Below are 5,072 nucleotides of genomic sequence, written 5' to 3'. Positions count from 1 at the left end.
TGTGTGCACACGTCTTGGAGATGAAGTCACACATTGATAGGTTAAGGATGTTGAGTGTTGAGATTTCAGGTGAGTTGGCTGTTGATTGCGTTCTTCAGTCGCTTCCTGAATCATATAGTGAGTTCGTTAAAGAGTACTATATGATGGATCACTACGTGACCCTCATGGATCTCACCGATTTGCTTATAGCTGTTGAATCACCAATGATTTGGCGTGATGGTCAAGCAAATTTGTCTGGTGAGTCAAACTCCCAAACTGCAATGAACATTGGCAACATCAAAAGTCTAGAATGAACTAAGTCTATGATTGTCCGATATGCTGTTCCAAAGGAGTCCATTTGCTTTTATTGCCAAGAGAAAGGGCATTGGAGACAAAGCTACCCTATTTACCTGAGAGATCTAAGAGATGCGAGAGTCAAGACGTATGACTCTACTTCAGGTAAAATCCATTAACTAACTCTTTTAAGTTCCTATTCTAAGATTCTTAATACAGGATGTGATAAGATTACATTTTGATGTTTTATAGGATCGAAGAAAAGAGAGGAAGCTTAAGGGAAGAAGTGAGCTGAATCTAATTGTGAAGAAATGGATTTCGATCGCATTCCTTGAAGATTAGATTCTTAAGCTACTACTTGCAGTTAGAATAGATTGCTAAGAAATATGTATTAACATAGTTTTCAATAGAATTGCATTGTAAGGACAAAAATTTCCGCAATAAAATAAATTTTGATTTTATATTATTTATTTATCCTTGCAAAGGCGTGTATGAGAAATTGATGGTTGAAGGTTTCTATTATTAGCAATGATGGATTGGATTCTTAATTAGGTTATTTGTGGAAATGTCGAGAATTTACCAAATAGGGAGAGTTTCTCATCGCCCAAGTTTCAATTGGATAGAAACTTGGAATCATACAAGCTGGTTACGTGATGAATGAGAGACTCCATATTTTGGAAATTAGACTAATTCTTTGACAAAGTGTCAAGTGAAGGACTAGAAAATCAAGTACACTAGGTTGTGTGTTGATCAAGTCCACCACAACAGTGACAAATATATTCGTCATGATTTACTAAAGTTTAGTGAATATGGTTATACTTATAAGATTGAGTGTAATTCTGAGTTGACTGAAAGAGTTTCAATGAATAGCGGAACAAATAAGAAGAATCAAGAAGGTAGAAAGATAAAAGTTTCTCCATTCTAAGAAGAAGGGAGAGTACCTTTTATTATGTTTTATGATAGGTCTTAATGATTAAGAACCATATCTCAATTGATCCTTTAAGTGAGTCTTAGTGCAATTGTATGTCTGAGAAGAGGAATCGAGAATTGAAGAAATGGTTAAATTAAGAAGGCAATCATACTTCGTTTCAAAAACAAGTATTAGAGTTAAGATTGTGATATTGAGTGACAAGTCTTAAGAAGGTTTATAACATTCATCAAATGTGGAATTTGGAAAAAGGTTTTCTTATTCTTGCACATTTGAAATTGGAAAGTTATGATATCTTGGATAAGACAAAGACCAACTAGGACGAATTTTGTGAAGTGTTTTGTCTTGATAAAAGCTACACTAACTCTTGAATATTTGTTTGTCGAGAAATGTTTATTGACAAGAGAATCTTATATGTCAAGGAGTTAGTGGGAGTCTCAATGGTCTTAAAAGGTATCAAGAATAAACCTTATCAATCATCAGTAGCACACGATTTGAGGTTTATAACCTATCGTGTTGACATTATTTTGTTTCTGTGCCATTCCAATTGATTTAATTATGCATGTGAGTTCTATGAGTTCTCATTTGAACTCATAAAAGGCAAGGACCTTGATCAATGAAAAGTACATTGATAGGAAAGGGTGATCTGCTTAACTGCTTGGAAGACATAGTGGGCACTCGTGTTACCATAAGGCAAGAAATCAAGATTAAGAGTTCGGTCCATATGAGTTTGGAGTTGTCGTAAACTTTGGTTTTGACAAATTCGCATGGATAGGAAACCATACACCATTAAAATCTAAGTGTCATAAGATTCCCTCCTTCATGAAAATGACTATGAGGAAATGCTTTCACTAAGAAAGATTTTAAAAAGATAGTGATTGTGAAAATTGCATTCTTAAATACGATTATGGTTACAGTATCCCTTTCCATGATTCGAATTGTGAGATTTGACAATTAGTCTGAATTGTTTAGACACGCATATGAGCTATCTAAGGCAAAGGTATATAAGATTAAGAAGCTTAGATAAAGGATTATCAAAGCATTAGGTATTAGAAATATGAACTTAAGAAATTCAATAGGTATTGTTTTTCTGGAAGTTAAGATGGTTTCTGAATACATGTCAAAGCTAGTGGGAGCATAAGTGTTATGCTTATATGATAATAATCATCATGATAGTGGGAGCATAAATGTTGTGCTTGTATGATTATTAAGGCAAGTATTGCAAGTTAGAAATATTAATTATAGAAAACAAGAGTTATACTTTGCAAAGTCATAAGGGTTGAAAAGTTGTTTTGCTATAATTAAGGGAGAGAATATTATGCTTCATTTCAAATCTAAAGGCTTAGGTTGTGGAAGGTTAACAAATTTAGTCAAGGATACATAGTGCGTTCTAAAGAATTTCGATTATGATTATGGCATCCCTCTTCATAATTCGAATTATAAGAACGTGACACATAAGATATTATGGCAAGAGATTGATAAGTATTGTATCTTTATGTAAGACATTATGCATCGTGTCCCATATGCTTCGGGTATAGGATCGATTTCAAATGATATAACATTTGACCATTCTAAAATTTTCCAAATGTCTAGCTCATTAAGAGAGAAAAAGGACAAGAATTGGTTTTGACTAAGATAATTAAACAACTATCAAAGGACGATCCAAAGCTCGCTGAGGATTGGTCGCTTGTGAGTAGTTGGAAGTATGGTATTGGATGGACCATATTGACATTATTATAAATAGATAAGATTCCATTAAGAATGAGTTGTCATATGGCAAATATGGAAATATTTCCATATTGGGAGCTGATTATTAAGAATCTATGTCTGGATTAGAAACTTTTATGCAAGAAGGATGTTCAAAGGAATGTACTTTGAGTGAGAGACATCATATCTATAGAATTGTTTCTGATAGAGATTGGCCAAGTCTTGATGATTTTGAGCTATGACTTTATGAATGGATCATTGCATAAAATGTTAGAATATAGCATATTCTATAAGTGACAATAATTTGATATTCTTATACTTATGATAAGAATTGGGGGTTGTGAAATGAGTATGATTGGAAATGTGTTCATTTGATCTATTTCACAAAGTAAGGCACCATAAGTAAAAATTATGTTCATGCTACGAGCATGGGACAATTGTAGTAATAATTCAAGTAATAAGTTAATTACCCAAAACAACAAATAATGAGTAATCAATATGGTGATTAAATAAAATGTTTTATTTATACCCAGAGTTTGGGACCATATGGGATTAGTATTATTCTTGTGTTTCACTTTGCATGTTTTGACTTCCTGAATAATTAAATTGGTTTAGAACAATCAAATTATTCGAACGGACCACAGTCGTTCATATGTTGGAAGTAGGTATGAATGAAGACTGTCATGAATTGGTTTGTAGATTGTCTAAAGTGTATTATACATAGCAAAGGTTTGCTGCAACGTTCATGAGTTCTTATGAATATGATTTTAAGAATTGGATTAAACCCACGCTCACTTGGATCACTTCATGGATTTTATCACGAGTGATTGGTGAGACGATAATATCTTGTATTCTTGAAACCGAGATGTGCGAGTTGTATCTTGCGAGTCGGTTACACATTGAAAATATGTAAACGCACCAGTAACTTGGTGTCATAAAACATATTGTTGTGCGTGATTCGGTGAGTGAGTGCAAGCAAGCATTGAATCAAAGTTTATCCGTTACTTTTATCCAGAGTAGGATGAAAGCGATATCTGTGGGCCCCTCGATGATTTAGTGATGACACCCTAAGCGCTTGGCCAAGCTGTGACTAATTTGATGTGTTCAAATTGTAGTCTATTGTCAGTCGTCGTAAATCGGAAATCGGGAAACAACACATAGACAGAGAGAATGATTTAAATCCATGTCTCAAGTCTATATGATATTAATAATGGAGGAATATATGATCCCTTATCTAAAGGACACGCTTCTGATAAGATCAAAGTTGACAGCGGCTTTTGAAAGCTACGATTGCTAATCAGGATCTAAGGTTATACGCAAAATAGTTATTAGACTTATCCAAGTAGGAGACTGTTGGATTAGTGTCTAAGTCCATAACTATTTTGGTATGTACTTGACCCGATTGTGCATGGTCCTTTTAGGTTGCCTTCACACTGGTGACTAGACAGGATGATTGTTGAGGAGAGAGGTTGGTTTATTGTTAAGAATAAAAAATGAGGGTATAAATATGATTTATTAATATATTATATGAATAATATATTAATTTGGAATCATATTAGTATTTAATCAAAAATTAATTTAGAATTAATTTTGGGATTAAAGGAACTGACTAAAAGTGCAGGGGCTATTTTGTAATTATTCAATAGTTGAGGCTTTGGGCCATTGGATCACCTTTATTAAGGCTTGAACGAAAATCCTAGAAGGATCTAGGAGTTTTCGTCCAAGGGCTTAAGGAAAGGAGTCAATGGATTTGCTTTCAAGAGCTAAGGAGATTCAAGGAACTAGTTGTTATTGCTATATAACAACAAAAGGTATGTATTCTATTCTTCTATGTGGATTTCGAAAATAGTACTAGCATGCCAGGTTTCTTTTACTGTTCATAAAGTTGTATATCTAATAGTGAAAACATAGATCCAACTCTAGGGTTGTATGCACACATAGGATTGCTTGTATAAATCCCATCAGTAACTTCGCGTCTGATCCATCCCATGTTGCGAGCTAGCTGTGCACCGCTGGCAATCTTATCCGAGGACTACGCCCTGCGTAGCCTCCCTACGCCCAGCGTAACCGAGGCTGTTGGCGCCTATATAAGGGGTCCGAACTCTTCCGAATTTCTCACACCTTTCTCATATATCTCTCTCTAAACTTTCTCTCTCTCTAAGGG

The sequence above is a fragment of the Lactuca saligna genome, chromosome 3, assembly GCF_052625555.1.
Source record: "Lactuca saligna cultivar CGN05327 chromosome 3, ASM5262555v1, whole genome shotgun sequence".
Taxonomy (NCBI): Eukaryota; Viridiplantae; Streptophyta; class Magnoliopsida; order Asterales; family Asteraceae; genus Lactuca; species Lactuca saligna.
This window is presented reverse-complemented; position numbering follows the sequence as displayed.